General features: G+C 41.2%; 1 long non-coding RNA gene across 2 annotated transcripts; it reads right to left on the bottom strand.

Annotated features, from left to right (window-relative positions):
- Positions 1-92: 92 nt before the first annotated feature.
- Positions 93-9,690, bottom strand: LOC148003863 (uncharacterized). Of its 2 annotated transcripts, XR_015629264.1 has the most exons (3): positions 9,600-9,690; positions 3,939-4,013; positions 93-2,429 (listed from the first exon to the last, which is right to left on the bottom strand). It is a non-coding gene; the product is annotated as an uncharacterized LOC148003863 (long non-coding RNA). The 2 variants fall into 2 exon arrangements; XR_015629265.1 differs by lacking the exons at positions 93-2,429; positions 3,939-4,013 and adding an exon at positions 4,217-5,674.
- Positions 9,691-19,654: the final 9,964 nt, after the last annotated feature.

The following is a 19,654-nucleotide window of genomic DNA, read 5'->3' as shown; positions in this document are numbered from 1 at the left end:
TTCCTCTTAGCACTGCTTTCATTGTGTCCCATAAGTGTGGGTATGGTGTTCCTTCATTAAATTCAAAAAAGGCTTTAATTTCTTTATTTCTTCCTTGGCCAAGTTATCATTGAGTAGAGCATTGTCCAACTTCCATGTGTATGTGAGGTTTCTGAAATTTTTGTTGTTATTGAAGACCAGCCTTAGTCCTTGGTGATCTGATAGGTGATCTGATCTGACTTCTTGTATCTGCTGAGGTCTGTTTTTTGTCAGATTATATGGTCAGTTTTGGAGAAGGTACAATGAGGTGTTGAGAAGAAGGCTTATTCTTTCGTTTTAGGATGAAATGTTCTCTAAGTATCTGTTTAATCCATTTGGTTCATGACTTCTGTTAGTTTCTCTGTGTCTCTGTTTAGTTTCTGTTTCCATGATCTGTCCATTGGTGAGAGTGGGGTGGTGAAGTCTCCCACTATTGTGTGAGGTGCAATGTGTGCTTTGAGCTTTACTAAGGTTTCTTTTATGAATGTAGGTGCCCTTGCATTTGGAGCATAATTATTCAGAATTGAGAGTTCATCTTGGTGGATTTTTCCTTTGATGAGTATGAAGTGTCCTTCTTTATCTTTTTTAATAACTTTTGGTTAAAAGTCTATTTTATCCCATATTAGAATGCCTACTCCAGCTTGTTTCTTGGGACCATTTGCTTGGAAAAGTTTTCCCAGCCTTTTACTCTGATGAAGTGTCTTTTTCACTGAGGTGTTTCCTGTATGCAGCAAATGCTGGGTTCTGTTTATATATCCAGTTTGGGGAATCGAGTCCATTGATGTCGAGAGATATTAGGGACCCATGATTGCTATTTCCTATTACTTTTGTTCTTAGAGTTGGAATTATGTTAGTGTGGATATCTTTTTTGGGTTTGTTGCTTTCTTGATTGTTGTAGGATGTAGTTTCCTTCCTTGTGTTGGAATTTTCTATTATCCTTTGTAGGGCTGAATTTGTGGAAAGATAGTGTGTAAATTTGGTTTTGTTATTGAATATCTTGGTTTCTTCATCTACACTAATTGTGAGTTTGGCTGGATATAGTAGTTTGGGCTGGCATTTGTGTTCTCTTCGGGTCTGGATGACATCTGCCCAAGATCATCCAGCTTCTGTAGTCTCTGTTGAGAAGTTTGGTGTAATTCTATAGGTCTGCCTTTATATGTTACTTGACCTTTTCCCCTTACTGTTTTTAATATGCTTTGTTTTGTGCATTTGGTATTTTGACTATTATGAGAGAGTGGGAATTTCTTTTCTGGTCCAATCTATTTGGAGTTCTGTAGGCTTCTTTTATGTTTATGGGCATCTTAGGTGAAGGAAGTTTTCTTCTATAATTTTGTTGAAGATATTTACTGGCCCTGTAATTTGGGAATCTTCATTTGCTTCTATACCTGTTATCCATAGGTTTGAACTTCTCATTGTTTTCTGATTTCCTGGATATTTTAGGAGCTTTCTCTATTTTGCATTTTCTTTGACTGTTTTGTCAATGTTTTCTGTGATATCTTCTGCCCCTAAGATTCTCTCTTCAATCTCTTGTATTCTGTTGGTGATGCTTGCATCTTTGACTCCTGATCTCTTTCCTAGGTTTTCTATCTCCAGGGTTGTCTTCCTTCATGGTTTCCTTATAGTTTCTATTTCAACTTTTAGATTCTGGATGGTTTTGTTCAGTTCCTTCTCCTGTTTGGTTATGTTTTCCTGTAATTCTTTAAGGAATGTTTGTGTTTCCTCTTTAAAGGCTTCTACTTGTTTACCTGTGTTCTCCTGTATTTCTATAAAGGAGCTATTTACATCCTTCTTAAAGTCCTCTATCATCATCATGAGATGTGATTTTAAATCTGATTCTTGCTTTTCTGGTGTGTTGGAGTATCCAGGACTTGCTCTGGTGGGAGAACTGGGTACTGATGATTACAAGTGTCCTTGGTTTCTGTTTCTTAGGCTCTTGCACTTGCCTTTTGCCCTCTGCTTATCTCTGGTGTTAGCTTGGCTTGCTGTCTGATAGTGGACTGACTCTTCTCTAAGCCTGTGTGTCAGCTCTCCTGGGAAACCTGCTCTTTCCCAGCAGGATTTGGTGAGCTGTGGCTCTGGGTCATCTCTGGGTACAGATGCAAACTGAAAGGGTCCTGTTCCAAACTGCTCCCCAGTTCCTGTTTCTTTATGGCTTCAGCTGGGTCCCTCTGAGCAGAAGTAATCATTGTCTCACCTTTGTTCGCAGGTATGTCAGCACTCCTGAGAGACCAGTTCTCTCCTGGCAGGATCTGGGTACAGAGATCTGTGGCACAGAGAGCTCAGGGTGCAGACCAAGAGTGGTCTTTCTTTCTAGTCATTGTAGTTCCTTTTGTAGATCACTGGCATCATTGTCTAATAAAACTAACCCTGCTATTAAAGTGCATGTTTCAAGAGAATCTAGATTTTGGTTTCTGTTGAAGATAAATGAGAAATAAAATTCATAAGTGTTATTTGGCAGGGAAGATGATATGTTTCATTGCTCTTTATAAGTATAGCAAAAAATATCTCTAGATATAAACTAGAATTGAATTGTTAAAAGGTCGCATCCATGGGCTCCTCTGATGGCCTATTCAAATGTCCCCATGTGGCCAAGTTCTGCACTGATTCTCCAAGGCTTAGTCTGGTGAGTGTGCCCTAACCCTGCTGTCTACAACCCTGCTCAACTCACTAGATCTAGCACGGGCACTTTGCCTAGTTTGTTCACCCTTTCCTCTCCTGAAATGAACTTCTAGACTTCCCCAAGAACTCATCCTGCCTGATCAAATCAATAATAAATCCCTCCCACATTCAACCTCTCCATCCACACAAATACTATCTATCCTTTTAGGTCAAGTCAGGTCAGTCTGTCTAAAACCCTTTCCATTCACCTGCTCATAAAAGAAATTAAGGAGTTTAAAGAAAATACACGTGCGCACACACACACACACACACACACACACACACACACACACACACACATATCTCAATGAAATTAAGGAGAACAAATTTAAGGAGAGTAAAGGTCTGCGTGATGGCCAAGAAACAAAAGTGTGAAGTGTGTCTGTGTGTGTGTGTGTGTGTGTGTGTGTGTGTGTGTATACAGGGTCATACAACATATAAATATAGATAGATAGATATAGATATAGATATATAGATATAGATATATAGATATAGATATATAGATACATGTATGGATACTCAAAGGTCTGGGAATCCTACTCCAATGTTTTTTGCCCAGTCATGTTCATTGATGCTATATTCACAATAGATAGATTGTATAACCTAAATGTTCCACCACCAATGAATGTATAACATACACATATGATTTAGAGAACTATTCAAATATAAGGAAAAATGCTATCATGAATTTTTAGGTAAATAGATAGAACTAGGATAGATAATATTGATCACTTTAACAGAGACCAGAAACTCCAGTGTACCCTGCTCTCTCTCCCACTGGAGGTTCCTGCCTCAAAATCTTCAGATGTGAGTACGAATTCTTGTGTAATAACAGAAAGCAGGAAGGCTAAGAGAGACCCTTGCAGGAATAGGGTTTGCAGGGAAAGAGACAGAGTGGGGAAAGCGGGGTGCAAATGATCTGATTGGGCAATGAGGAAAGTTGGGGTCTTTAGGGAAATGGGGGAAGATCAAGATCAGTTCCGAAGAAAAGGAGCTAAAATGACAGTAAAGATGTTGGAAAACATCTCAAAGAATCCCACTACTAATGATCTACCTTAAAATTATCCTCTAATACACTAGACCCTTCGTATAAATATACATAGAGAGTTTAAATGAAATCTTCTCATCCAGCCAAACAGCACCCTCTCCAGGAGACAAACCACCTAACAAGATTCAAAACACACAGAAGTCATCTTAAAGTTATTCTGTCAAAACTGTCAAGACTACTAAAGCATACAACTATTACTATTGCCTTTACTTACCATCTCATACGACGTGGACCGTAAGGTTCTACTGCTAAAGGCACCGTGGACTTCAGGCACAGGAACAAGAGGTCACTGATAAACAGCAAACAAGAGTCATGAATTCTTCATCCCTGAGCAGTATCTTTCATCCTATCAGAAGGCACCGTGCACAGTTCCAAAAAGGGGAATTGACCAACAGCCCTACCGAGGCATGAAGCCTATTGTAAGACTCTCAGAGAGAATCTTCCCTCAGGAGGGAGATCCTCAAGCCCAATGACCAGTCCGAGTCCACAGGCTGCAATCAGCAAGAGGATTTTTATTGATCAGGATACACAGGTATCTGTGGGCGTCCCAGTCAATTCGGAAGACTGGCGCACCTAGCAGAGCCAGGGTGGGCTTTTTATAGTATTTTGGGGAGCAGAAGCAGGCTTACAGAAGCAGATGCATGGTTACAGGGATGTGATTGGTGGAGTAAATGAGGCATACGTGTATGTTACCTATTTTGGCTATAATCATAACAGTGAGTTAGCAAAAAGTACATGGTGGTCAGGGCTTCCGGGGGGTCAGGGACTTTTTCTTTTTCCTGTCAGGTGGCCCATGGAGTAGTGCCCATAATTTAGTCTGGTTTCTGCATTTTGTTTTCTTTTATGGTCTGTTTCGTCTAAATGATGGGTCAGCTTGTCCCACATATCTAAAAACTTACTTTTTACTTCTATAGTTGAGGGCCTTGGGCTTGTACAATTCCCTTTCTGGGAGGGGGTCTTTCATTCCCCCATTTTCTTTTTGTCCTTGAGTGGAATCTTCCACTCAACTTGGTTAAGGTACCTCTGTTTTTTGTTGTTTCACCATCTGATACTGTTGTCTCAGCACAAAAGTTTGAATGACTGAAAGTCTGTATCTCTTATTATTCCTGTCTGATCTGCATAGAAACAACATTCTTCTTTTAGTGTAGCACACAGACTCTTTCTTTAAGGAATATCAGGTCTAATCTTTTCCTATTTTGAAGGACTACCTCTGAGAGGGAGGTTAGGTATTCTTGGAGGTCAGCTAAAAAGTCTTTTTTACTCTTTTTATATCTGAGTCAATGGCAGTTCTGAATTCTCTATAAGCCTTGCATTGTAAGGCAACAGCAGATGTCCTTGTGCTGCCCTTGTAGCACCTGGATAGCCTTAAATAATTCTCAACTCTCTTTTGTGTCTTATTAAGTCTTTAGCATCAGGATTCTAATCTGGACACTATCTGAACCTATACACCAAGGTCTTTTAGAACTTCTAAACTTATATAGGTTGTGATCCCTGAGGCACAGTCCCAAGAAGTGTTAGGAGTACTAACATATGTAATGTTACATCATTTGCAAGAAAAATCAAGCCTATCCTTACACCTATTCCGAGGGAACCCAGGGCAAACAGGCAAATATGAAATTCTTGTTTCTAAAACACACTCTTCAAGTGAGCATTATAGCAACCTCCCAATCACTTAAGTCTAGGGAGCTTTTTGAAGATCTGAGTGTCCCTCTAGGTCCCAGCTCTCAGCCCCAACAGCTAGTACGCTGCTGGTGAGGGCTGAGACTTGATGGCTGTCAGGGTGGTCAGCAGCACCAGGTATGGTCCTTTCCAGCGAGGCTCGAGTGTCTGGGCTCAGTGTAGCTGTAGTCTCTAACCTGGAACTGATGACATGTCTCAGGGGTCCCCGGGGCATAGGCTGCTGTCAGCTGTGAGCAGATTTCTTTCTGTATCACCTGTAGGTCTTTTAGCCTGGCATATAAATCATTATTACTATGACATGTTGGTTCAGTAACATCATCTAATACAGTCAGGGGAGCTGAGGCCCCATATAAGATCTCAAAGGGGTAAGGCTGAATCTGGAAGGGGTATTTCTTGCTCTGAAGAGAACAAGAGGGAAGGAGTGTCACCCAGTCTACGCCAGTCTCCATGGTTAATTTGGTCAGGGTCTCTTTTAAAATTTTATTTATTTATTCTACCTGTCCTGAACTTTGAGGTCTGTAAATATAACGTAATTTTCAATTGACCTCTAAATACTTGGCCACACCCTGGCTTACCTTGGCAATGAAAGTAGGGCTGTTGTCTGACCAGATTACCTTGGGCATTCTAAATCGGGGGAAGATTTCTTCCAGTATCTTCTTGATGACTATTGAGGCCGTCTCTTGCTTGGTGGGGAAAGCTTCTACCTATTCCTGAAAAGATATCTATAAACACTAGGAGACATTTATAACCATATTTTCCTGGTTTTATCTCTGTGAAGTCCACTTCTCAGTAGTATCCAGGCCGTTCCCCACGGAGCCTCCTACCACAGTCAACTTTCCTGAAAACAGTTACCTTTTGGCATGGTATACATCACTGTACTATCTGTTCCACGAGATACTTGAGACCTGTAACATAATATTTAGTTTTTGAAAACGTCTGGATGAGTTTGCTTACCCCTAAGTGAGTCCATTGATGTATTTGTTTTACCATGGCCTCTGCCTGTAAAAATTGTAGCAGGATCTTCTTTCTCGTTGAGGTGTACCAGAGTCTCTTCCTCGGCCTGGCTGGGTCATGTAGGGCCCTTAACAGAGCCAGAATCTCTTTTTTTGCCCTCAGATGTCAGCAGGCCCCTCTGCTGATGGGCTGTAGCAAAGGCATACCTGTTGTCCACATAAATGTTAAGTCTCTTTCCCAGCTCAAGGGCTTTGGTGAGGGGAGCGAGCTCTACCCCCTGAGTAGTGGTGTCTTCTGGTAGGGCCTGAACCCAAATGACTCTGTTTCTATCTACCACTGTTGTCCCAGCCCATCTTTTTTCTTCTGTAAGAAGCTGTTCTCATCTATGAACCAGATGGCATCTACCCCCTCTGTTGGCTGATCAGTCCGATCTTTATGCCACTCCTGTGCTTTAGTGAGCTCCTGTTGACAGTCATGAAGGGGGGTGTCTAGGTCGGGGTCCGGGAGCAGGGTTGCAGGGTTTAGACTCGTAGGGGCAGTCTGGGATCACAAGGAACAAGTGGGATACCCGGACCACGCCAAGGTCCACTGTTCTTCGGGTAGTCCATGAGTATCATTTGTTGTCGGTAGTCCCCTGTACTCAAGGTCTTTTGCTGGACACTAGCCCATTTAGGCATAGGAGCACAGAGTGTTGGGCCCCCGTATTCACAAAACAACTGGGCAGGCTTCCCTTCTATCTTAGCGCATAGCCAGCACTCTAGGACCAAGAGGCTTGCCTTCCGGGTTGCTGGAGAGGCCCTTCTTGTTCTTCCTGGGGCAGTCCCTGACCCAGTGTCCTTTTTCCTTGCGATAGGCACACTGATCTTTAGCTAGGAATTCTCTTCTGTTGCCAGGTACTGTCTTCCTAGGTTCCCTAACTACTGTGGCCAGTATATATTCCTCTCCTGTCTTTTATCCCTCTTTAGCTCTCTAGCTTCTTTTTCCTTTTGTCTCTTTTCTTCCTTAGCTTCCTGCTCTTTTTACCTTCTTTCCTCTTTCTCTTCCTCAGTCTCTCTCTCATATCTTCTGCATCTTCCTCTACAGCTATTAGATGCTGTCCACTTATGTAACTACACTTCAACTTTACTTTCTCTGCAACTTACACTAACTCTCAGCAACTTAGCTTAACCCTTTAAATTTTTGTAACTTTCTCTCTTTATATCTTTTTCTTATCTTAGCCAGATTGGTGGGGCATTTTCCAGCCCCTCGGAGACCCACCCTTGGAGTCTGGCGGCAGACCCTGAGCACTCCCTACCTTCAGGGGTATTCAAGTCAACAGTCAGGAGTGAGGGCCTTCCATCCATGTCTGGAACATTTATTTTCTGGCCTCTAGTAGGATTTCGTCTTTCCTCGGTGGTAAAGAAGACCTATAATAGTTACTAACAAGCATCTCAAGTGGGATGGTGAGAAAACAAGAAGAGAATCTAGAGAATAGAGGTCCACTGAAGAGGACAAATAGCATTTAGTCACACAGCTAAACCAGGAGGACTTTTTGGGACAAAAAGGCTGTTGTAAAAATAAGCACAAGCTTTGTGTCTGTGAAACAGAACGGCAAGCAGAGAGGGAGCTGATCTGTTACCGACTATCTCTCTGGACTTAAGAACTAATAACAAAAGGATGGAGAGATGGTTAGGACCTGGGTGCTAGATGCCAAGTGGCTGACAAAAGAATTGTAACCAGTTCACCTGGGACTTTCAGGACCTCAGTAGCAGCCCTTTACCAAACTGTCTCAGTGGGCTAAAGGCCCATGGAAAAGAAAACATTAATCCTGACCTTGGCCACAGCCAAAGCCCGAATTCTAAATTTTGACTGGCAAAACAAAGTTCTTCACAGTTTGTTGCAGATTCTTTTTGAAACTATTTTAGGGGCTTCTCTGCCCCCAAACCTGGGGCATTTTGACCACAGGGGTAGGAACTGGCTGCTGTGGGGATAGGATCAAAGGCACTCTCCATGTCAATGATGACTAACAGGGAAGGTTACTTAATGTTGGAGATCAACTCCTCTTTTGGAATAGGGCCAGCAGATAAGGCAGGCTCTCTTAAAGAACTTCTCTTAATGAACACTCTCCTTCTGTGAGCAAGTGTTGAAGGTCTGGCCACTGAAAGCAGCAACTGGAATTATTATTTTTTTTCTCAGGGCCAAAAGTCTCATAAAAACAACCACTAACTCTATATTATCTTATTGTTGTCAAAGCGTCAACCCCGGCCGGCCTCATCACCTTGAAACTCCTCTTACGCTGACTTGGCCTGAGCTGCGCCACTGCCCACGCGCAGCCTGCAGCTTGCTAGCAGGCCTGCATGCTTGTCACCCTCAGCCCCTATATTGTCCTACTCTGTGCTGTCCCTTCCTTAGAAGCTGTGAATGTTTAAGCAACAGGGAGAATTTTTCTTCAGGATCTAAGGTAAAGCTTTCAGGCTCTTGTTAATACCTGCTTCAGACAGGGTCACTCACTAACCTGGAGTTCTTCATACACAACTGTTAACAGCAGCTAGACTGGACAAGGGGAGCAAAGGGAGGGGCATCTCTCCTTGGGGAGGAGGCTAAGAGAGAAAGATAAAACTCCCTAGCAGAAAACAATTTTTCTCAAGCAAATTATTTCCAAGTTAAGCACCAAGAGGATCAAGTAAAACTCCTTGACAAACAAAGCAAACAGTTTCATGATTTCAAACACAGTGTCATTCCAAGATTTTAAACACAGTCGTCTGTCCAAAGTCCAAAAACGAAACAAAAGCCAAAAAGACACTCGACAATACCACAGAAAACAACCCAGACAAACAAGACCAAGACAAAGAATCCTATAACCAATTTCCACAGGTGTTCAACGAAAATTAGGACACAAAGAAGACAAACAATTCCAACAGTCAGACAGACAGACGCACCGCGCGGCTTCGGTGACAAACTGAAACCAAAAATTCAGACAGAGGCACCGAGGGTCCGGATCCTTCAGTGGATCCGGCTCTCTCCTCTCTCCTCCAACCCAAAACCACGTATCCTTCCGATACAGGCTGAGCCCCCAAAAAACCGGGCTCTAAACACCCTTGGAACGTCTTCCAGGGCTGCGGGGGAGAAGTCCGAGCTCGTCAGCTCCTTCTCTGGCCCGCCCAAATACAAACGGTCTAGACCCAAGCCAAGTAACTAAGCATTTACAGAACAAGTCACAAAGCAAGACAAGACAGGACAAGACTAACACTGGCCAGCTTACCTCCCGGAGGGTGGTCGGTGGTCTCTAGGCAGAGGATCTCCGATCCCGGACGAGCCCCCATATGTAAGACTCTCAGAGAGAATCTTCCCTCAGGAGGGAGATCCTCAAGCCCAATGACCAGACCGAGTCCACAGGCTGCAATCAGCAAGAGGATTTTTATTGATCAGGATACACAGGTATCTGTGGACGTCCCAGTCAATTCGGAAGACTGGCGCCCTAGCAGAGCCAGGGTGGGCTTTTTATAGTATTTTGGGGAGCAGAAGCAGGCTTACAGAAGCAGATCTATGGTTACAGGGATGTGATTGGTGGAGTAAATGAGGCATACGTGTATGTTACCTATTTTGGCTATAATCATAACAGTGAGTTAGCAAAAAGTACATGGTGGTCAGGGCTTCCGGGGGGTCAGGGACTTTTTCTTTTTCCTGTCAGGTGGCCCATGGAGTAGTGCCCATAATTTAGTCTGGTTTCTGCATTTTGTTTTCTTTTATGGTCTGTTTCGTCTAAATGATGGGTCAGCTTGTCCCACATATCTAAAAACTTACTTTTTACTTCTATAGTTGAGGGCCTTGGGCTTGTACAATTCCCTTTCTGGGAGGGGGTCTTTCACTATGAATCATCACAACAAAGAGCATGGTACATTATCCCTATGAGTATGGACTGCATGCATTCCTTAGTGGGAACAAATTGCACTCTCATTGAACATAAGGCCCACACAACAAGAAGATAACTGTTCTTGGTACTGGAACCCTAGCCAGCTATTCAGAAATAGTGACGTTGTAGATCATGTAGGGGAACCCATGACTGTCACTTTATGAACCCGTGTCATCCCTCGTTACATTCTAAGTATTTGTTCCTATACCCAGGGATTAGTGTGGTCCTCATCCCTCATCAGGGCAACTTCTCATTTCAACAGATGGAGATCATTACAAAAATCACAACCAATCAAAATGCCGAGCTGTGAAGCCTAGTCCCAGTGGGTACATCTACAAAACAGATCTTGCACCTAAGGCTTGAAGATAATTCTTCAAGATGGAGTAAAAGTATTGGAAGAGCGACCCAGAGAGAATTGGGGTGTTTGCTGTGAGATAATGTCTCCTGGTAACTTTAGAAGGTACATCCCATAAAGGCCCACCAATATGACTGCCTAACTTGAGTTGAACAAAAATAACAATATGAAACATACTACAGTAGATTGGGTAAAGCCCCAAAGCCTCAATCCTCCACAAAGAGCCATGGACAGCTATGGAAATCCAAGAGTGGAAGAAATAGTCTTCCTTGGGGAAGAGCATACCAATTTGTTATCTGGCAAATAGACAGCTATGAAAATATACATACAAGTACTCATAAACAGAACAGGCTGTGTGTGTGTGCGTGTGTACCTTATAATTACAAAAAGAAAGCTTGAAGGGGCTCGAGACCCCATATGTACAACAATGCCAAGCAACCAGAGCTTCCAGGGACTAAGCCACTACCTAAAGAATATACATGGACTGACCCTGGACTCTGACCTCATAGGTAGCAATGAATTTCCTAGTAAGAACACCAGTGGAAGGGGAAGCCCTTGGTCCTGCCAAGACTGAACCCCCAGTGAACTAGACTGTTGGGGGGAGGGGGACAATGGGGGAGGGTGGGGAGGGGAACACCCATAAAGAAGGGGAGGGGGGAGGGGGATGTTTGCCCAGAAACCGGGAAAGGGAATAACACTCGAAATGTATATAAGAAATACTCAAGTTAATAAAAAAAAAAGAAGAAAGAATGAATACCATCATTCCCTCATCACTAACTAGCTGGAATCAGATGGCCCAGGGAGACAAATACAGAGGAAATAGTTATAAGGAGGTCAAACGTCACTGCTAAGTAAATATGTGATAGGTTCAGAAAGTTAATTAAAATGTATTGCTAGCTAATATGTGACCAAAAGTAGGAAGGGAGATATTAGTACATCCACATAGTCCTCACTCTTCTACTTCTGTACAGAGAAGGCAAGAAAGGCATGGATCAGGCTAATCAGCTACAAATCAAGAGAGCAGGCTAGAACAGTCCTTTTTTTTTTTTTTCATCTTTATTAACTTGGGTATTTATTTACAATTTGATTGTTATTCCCTTTCCTGGTTTCCAGGCCAACATTCCCCCTAACCCTTCCCCTTCCCCTTCTCTATGGGTGTTCCCCTCCCCATCCTCCTCCCATTACCGCCTTCGCTGGTGGTTCAGTCTTGGCAGGACCCAGGGCTTCCCCTTCCACTGGTGCTCTTACTAGGATATTCATTGCTACCTATGAGGTCAGAGTCCAGGGTCAGTCCATGTATAGTCTTTAGGTAGTGGCTTGGTCCCTGGAAGCTCTGGTTGGTTGACATTTTTGTTCATATGGGGTCACGAGCCCCTTCAAGCTCTTTCAGTCCTTTCTCTAATTCCTTCACTGGGGGTCCCATTCTCAGTTCAGCGGTTTAATGATGGCATTCGCCTATGTATTTGCTGTATTCTGGCTGTGTCTCTCAGGAGAGATCTACTATCTAGTTTGGTGGCTGTACATGTGGGCCACATGTGGGGCAGGCTCTGAATGGGTGTTCCTTCTGCCTCTGTTCTAAACTTTGCCTCCCTATTTTCTCCCAAGGGTATTCTTGTTCCCCTTTTAAAGAAGGAGTGAAGCATTCGCATTTTGGTCATCCTTCTTGAGTTTCATGTGTTCTGTGCATCTAGGGTAATTCAAGCATTTGGGCAAATACCCAAAAGATGCCCCAACATATAACAAAGACACGTACTCCACTATGTCCATAGCAGCCTTATTTATAATAGCCAGAAGCTGGAAAGAACCCAGATGCCCTTCAACAGAGGAATGGATACAGAAAATGTGGTACATCTACACAATGGAATACTACTCAGCTATCAAAAACAATGACTTTATGAAATTCATAGGTAAATGGATGGAACTGGAAAATATCATCCTGAGTGAGGTAACCCAATCACAGAAAAACACACATGGTATGCACTCATTGATAAGTGGATATTTGCTGGGTCCTCAGGTAGTTCAATGTCCAATTTTCTGAGGAACCTCCAGAGAAGTGCAGGCTGACAGGAACCGGATGTGCAACAGTCCTTTAAAATGGCAAAACTTTCTAACTTGGAGATCACTTCATCAAATCCCTGAAGGGAAAAACATCACTATCGATACATAAGGAAATCTCTTCCCAAATATTTCTGACTTTTTCTGGAGTGCATTCATGTCAGTTGATTGCAGCAGCACATTTTAAGGACTGCTAATGCCTTCTTTGTTAACATGTGGGGACTTGAATAATCCATAACCAGAATGGGTATAAACAAGAGATAGAGGGAAAGCCACAGATCTGACATGGATTTGTCTTTTTCACTCATTTGCTAAAAAATTCTAGGTTTTTACAAAACCTTTCCTGTTGTGTCAATTGCCTCTCTCCTTATGATAAAAATGGCCCAATAAATGCTACCTATAGAAAGAAGTATTGATTTGGGATTACAGTTCTACCAGACGGTTCATGTCAAAGATGAGATTGCCTCAGGCAGCCAGAGAAGAAGACTCATTGACAGGCTAGAAGCTGAGAGAGGAAACTAGAAGCACATCAAAGCTAGAAACTCCCCAAACCTCTCCAAAGAGTACTTAACTCCAACAAGGCTACTTCCTAAAGGTTCCATATCCTCCATAGAGCAACAACTGGGGACCAAGTGTTCAAATGCCCGGACCAATGTGGGAATTCTTTATTCAAACTGCCTAACCTGTTCACTGTGGAAAGTTATACTGCTGTCAGAGACTCTAATATTTGACACAGTTAGAATTCAGTAATGGATAGAATATAATGTTGAGAAAAGTTTTATGATGCACTGATTGGACAAGGTATAAAAATATAAAACTCTAGCTGCCCAAATCCCACAAAATGTAGCAATAGTGTCATGCAATTCAATCACTTTAGAATTTAGATCCCTTCGTTTTACTTGATAATTTACCTCACGTTTGTTTTTCAATTATGTGTGGCTTATGCGAGGTTTAGCAAGAATAAAAGTGTAACCACGACTCATCATTTACTATTGTACATTTCTCTTATCATTTTGCTTGCAGGCGCTAGTGCCACACATACTTATATTTTAAATTTTTTTGTTTGGTATTCTAACCCGTGAACAAACATTTTCAAAACACGTTCCTGTTGAAATGCTCAGATTGAGAAGAAAAAGAAAATGCTTCTCTGGTGACATCCTCTTCCCGGTTTTCCAGATGTGACACCAGTCTCTCTGCATGGGTCAAAATGTGCTCCCAATGCACACCTGCATCTCTTGAGTAAAAAACGCTCTGTTAATTATAGGTTGGTTCTCTAAGGTAAGCATTTTTCCTCACTGCAAGCATTTAAATGTATTTGCTCCAAAGGAAACAGGCTATCTTAAGGAGAAAATGCATGCAGGTGACAAGGACCCTGACTGTATTAAATGATAGCTATTATAGATCTAAATGTGGTTTCATGATACTCTGTGCCCATCACTTTTTTCAGAGACTTCTTTTGGTCTCTTTGTGTTTCACGGTGCTTAAATTTTATAAACTATAAGGTAATAACTACTTTTTGTTGCCCATGAGTGTATAACTAAGAACCTTGCAACAAAGGCACAAATAAGTTTAATATATGTGACATGCAACACAGTAGCCTTTAGAAATGATGACTCAGAGAAATAGAGAAAAACCAATTTCATGCTTAGTTTTGGTGACCAGTATTCCATCACAGGGAAGCCTTGACCAGTAAGTATGAAGAGCCCAGGAGAAACTTAATATAGACCACTTTCCCAGATTATTTTATTTGTCATAAATTTTTTGAAGAGAAGATGTGTCTTCCTCTGGGAGTAGAAAAGGTAACCTCTGAATGAGGATCTCATGGCCTGCTTCTCGAGAGAACTGAACATTTGGCCTCCTTATAATTTTATGATCTGCTTCAAGGAGGAAGGCCAGGGGAGACTTTCCTGCTTCTGATATTTTCTCAATGCTCCATGGTACCATGCTGCGAATTTTATCACATCTGGCCCTGGTTCACTATTTTAAGGCCTTGAATGTGCCACAATTTTTCTATTGCTTTTGGTTAATTTCTTTCAGTTAGAACTCACTTCCAGATACCCACTCACAGCACATTATCTGGTCAACAAAGAATGTTAATTGTACCTCAATTCCAGAATCAGCATTTCTCTTCTCCTATCCTGTTGTCCAAACTCAATTTTTATCAGTGATTTGTCTGTTGGCTTTACAACTCTAGGGATAGTTTAGAGATATAAGCTGCATTTTATAAATTCAATTTTTGTGACTAAAATGGCGCTGTAAAACCACATACAATAAAGAGGACAGACTTAATACTTTTAGGTAAGTGAATTGTTAATGATTGTTTTCACTCATCAACTCCAAAACACACATATTTTAATAATTATACATCTCTGAAATGAAAGCACTACTTATTTAACATTGGTAATGACACAGTAATTGGAAGTTTTTATGTCTCTTAATTTTATTTAAAAATGATAGGGGTTCTTAAGTGACAGTGACTATTTGAAATTTGAATTACATGTTACCGATTTCAGTATTTCATAACAAGTTGAAAATGTGTAATTATTAGTCATGAAGTAGTATTGGTCAAACTGTGTCTATCCCATCTATATTTCCAAGTCAGATGAGTTGACTGTTTCATTCAGTCTATCTTTAATAGCACCAACTTTCACAACTAAAATTTAATCAGTGTTATACAAATAACCTGATTATCCGCAGATATAACCAGGAAATCTTTCATCTTGAGACAGGAAATCAAATCAACCTTAAAAAGTCCTATTGTAAAATTTGTAGAGCAGTTATCACTAAACATTATGTTCTCTCATATTTCTTTCAAAGCTAGAAATACTACTCTGTAGTAAAATCATCAAAACCATCTCTACAATATGTTTACTCACAGAGAGGCAGGAGTGGGTGGGAGGTTAATGAATCACCCTCATAGAAGCAGGGAGGAGGGGGTGAGATAGGGGGTTCTCAGAGGGGAAACTGGAAAGGGGGATAACATAAACAAAATAACCAATAAAAAATAAAATGTCAATTATTAAATACCATAAATAATTGTTCTGCACAATGGGACAAGAATACTTTAGTTTTTATAATGCGTGTGTTTTTATGCATGTGGAATCATACCAGCCTGGAAAGACTCAGAACATATCGTTTGCATTTGAAATCACTAGTGTTGACTTCTTTTCAAGCAAAATTCTGCTTGGTGTAGCAATGGGACATGTGAGATGGTCCTAAAATTCACATTCCTAGAACTTAGTGAGCAGGAAAGACTAAGCTACTTGGTCTGAATTCTTACTGTCAAAGGTCTGTTTTATCCCTTGGTCTGCAGAATTTCCTGAAGAGTAATAAATATGCCAGGTGATCAACTACAGACATGACTCTGAGATAAAGTCCTGCTGAATTGGCACAGGGCTTCACACTCTGATTTCAACCGTGTTTCTTATCAGCCTTCTGCACACATAAGCCTGTGAGAGATTTTTTTCAGAATGAGAAACAGATCTAGGCGTTTCCGAATAATTTACACCTCAACTACAGCGCTTCTACTCCATTGTCTTCTTATCTGCTGCGTGAATATTGGCAATATAGAAAGTTTGGTGATAAAATCCAGCTGGGGTCTTCTTCACTGCTCAAGACGTAAGCTGACGTTCCAGGACGCACCCTTACTTTGAATTCATGGGGTAAGGGAAAGCTCTCCAATGAGCTACCCTGACATTATATGAAGTCTATAGACTTATGGATTGAGCTATTTCTCAAGTCACTTAAACAGAGCATCAGTCCTAAGCAAAGTCAGGCATCTCCGTGGCACTCTGACCTATTCATATTCTTGCTGTCTTTCATTATACGGAAACACCATGGCTTCTAAGAAGTTCTGACTCATCAGTGAGGGCCATAGGGCCCTTGGACTTCTACTCTCTTCTTTAGCATCACCCATAAACATCCCTTGGCTCACCTCAATATCTCATTGCTGGTAAGCCTTACGAGCTGCAGTATGCCGAAGTTAAACCACCACTCTCATTTTATCTCACTCTCCCTTTAACACTCACATGAATAGTACTTTACTCATGTCTACTTCCACTAGAGGAGGAAGACCCCTGGTCTGTTCGTTAAACTACCCACTGGATCTGAGTGTCTATCACACGTCACAAGCACTAAAACATAAAGTTTCTGAGAGGAAAAGAAATAAACGAAGATTCGTGATTATCATAATATCCAAGCCCAAATTTTGATTATGGACAAATTCATTGAATTGATAATTAGGTGTTGTAAGTCTAACATGGAAAAACCCTGTATTTATGACTAGGATTTGTTAATTATATTCATTGGAATTTACTGCAACATTGAATGTTCACTTAAGAAGTTTGTAAAAATTTTCAGTTAAAACTCAAGCTTCCCACTTCATAAATTTCTCACATGATCAAAGTCATACTAATTTTTAAGTATAATTGAGTTATTCGTCCATATATTAATGCTTTTATGCAGAATTATGAAATGTTTCCTCTGTAATCAATATCCCCAACACTCTCATGGTGCCAAAAAGACGGTTTGGCTTCTTATGTGTAACAGCTCTTTAAAGAAACGGCAGCAATCTGTCACAAGCTTCTGGTCTTTGCAAAGTTTTAGATTACCATTATGCAAATAAGACAAAATAACATTTATTCTTCTCTATTTTCTCTTTTTTCCTGATTCTATACATATGAGGCATACGAGTGATCCATTTTTAGGTCTTCTCCTGAGGGGAAGAACAGAGGTAATTTCAACTCGCTCAGGATGATATGATTCCGCAGATGTACAGGTACTGTTGAGTATATTTTTGAGATAGGAGAGAAAAAGGATAGAGAAGAAAGGGGGCAACATTATGGGATTGGGCATGTAGAGTTCTCTGGGGCAAGAGCAATCTTCATCAGAATCAAAATTCTTATCATGTTTTCCACACAACCGCTTAACAAAGAGCAACCAACAGCAGCCAACTGACAACCAACAGCCCTCCATGCTTTTCAAGGCCCTAACATTTATGTACACTCTGAAAACTGCCAAGAATTCCAAAATCACACAATCTCAGAAACTATCTGCAAGTGGCAAAATCATGTCCAAAGGCAAATCGTAGTCAGCTGCTTGGACAATCTGAACCATCCATATTCCCCACACCTGGGATTAAAACAAACTAACAAACAAAATCCCATAATATTTCTCTGAGTTCAAAGAAAGCAAAATTTTCACTACAAATACCATCTCATAACATTACATTAACAGTACAATTAACATTGTATTTCAGTGACAGTGACATCTTTGATAAACAAAACGTATTACTACTAAATTCACCTGTGGAAAATGCTTAAGGAAATTCTGCAAAGGAAACAAAATAAAAATACGTGGAAGCACTCTAGAATGGGACATTAACTACTGAGCAGACAGGAAAACCAGGGTACTCTGTTATTCATCTATATTCCGGATTTCAAACTATGTTTGTGGCACACGATAGTTAGGAAGTTATGTGCTTATCCAATATGATGGTAAAATAGCAAAAATTAAAACCAGTAATAGCTATAATAACTTATTAAAAATACATAATATATGATACAATAATATGCAGAAGGATGAAAATCTAAAAGACTTGAGCTTTTTATACACAACTAAGTTAGGTTGTCTTAATTTGCACTGCAACGTTTTGAAACCTTTCAAATGAAATTCATGTTTGCTATAAAGTAAATGATGACAGTAGACACTTCTGAAGAGCAATGTGTCAAAACAGCACTACAGGAAATAAAGTATTTATGAAGACAAATAAAGGAAGGAAGAATAAAAGATATGTAAATCAATCAGAAAGCAATTGACTAATAAGTCCTTATCAATAATTCTATTAAGTGAAAACTGATTATATTTTCATACCTAAAGATACACAGTGGCTGGATGGAAATGCAAAACAAATCATGAAAATCCATCTTTAGAATGTATTGTTTGATGTCCAGCTTAGCCACAAGGACATCCGTAGGCTGAAAGTAAAGGAGCAGAAGACAATTTTTTTCCCTTTGAAATCTGCGACTTAGAACAAGAGTGTTATGTTTATATCAAGCACAATAAATATCAGGAGATTTTTTCCACAAGAGACAAATGTGATTATCATTTTGTGACAAATCCAGGGATGGATGCCTCTCCTGGTAGCAGACATCAGGGAATTGGGCAAAGGACAGTGCTTACATAGGATTTCTTTAGGGGCGGAGCTTTTCAGAGCAGAGATTGAGGATTGGTGGGATTTCAGCTTGGGAAATTTAGGGATTGGTGACTTCACCCCTCACTGACACAAGGGCTTGTAATTGTCCACCGCTTTCCAGGGTCTTCTCCATTTTAAAAAGAGGATTTAAAGGTCCCAGTGGCAGTGTGACATTAGACATCTCTGCCTCTATTCCTGCTCAACTTTCCAGGATTTACAGAAAATAGCACCCCTCCTACTGCCACCAGCCAAGCTCTGGTGATGCACAGCCAAGGAGATGCCCATGTCAGGAAGAAGGATCTGCCCACACAGACATGCTAGTGGCTGAAGCTAGCATCTGGCAACAGCAATGATGGCAAAGCCAGCCGCTCCTCCTCCCCTTAGGCCAGACAGTGATGACATCCAGCCAAGAAGCAAGGTCTACCCTACATGCACATAGATTGATGACATTCTTAGGAATCCTAGCACGGATGGTGGAGGGACTTTGAAGTATCACCTCATCCTAAGAAGCTATGAGCTGGGAGAAGTCAGGTTTCATCAGGGATGACTTAGGGCTACCTAGGCTACATTTGATGACTCTAGACCCATACACAAATGGGAAACACTAAATGACCTTAGTGTGTCAAAACAACCCAAAATTTCCCAGCAGCCACTGGTTGCTTGTAGTTCTTTGTCTATAGGTACAACCTCGAGAAACCATCTTCCTCAGCACATCCACTTATATTGCCATTAGCTGCCCTGGTCTATGCAGCCTATTCTAGGAGAGACTATGTAACAGAAAACTTTCTGACCTGCTAGTTC

This window comes from Rattus norvegicus, chromosome 9, assembly GCF_021556685.1.
Source record: "Rattus norvegicus strain SHRSP/BbbUtx chromosome 9, alternate assembly SHRSP_T2T, whole genome shotgun sequence".
Taxonomy (NCBI): domain Eukaryota; kingdom Metazoa; phylum Chordata; class Mammalia; order Rodentia; family Muridae; genus Rattus; species Rattus norvegicus.
This window is presented reverse-complemented; position numbering and strand designations above follow the sequence as displayed.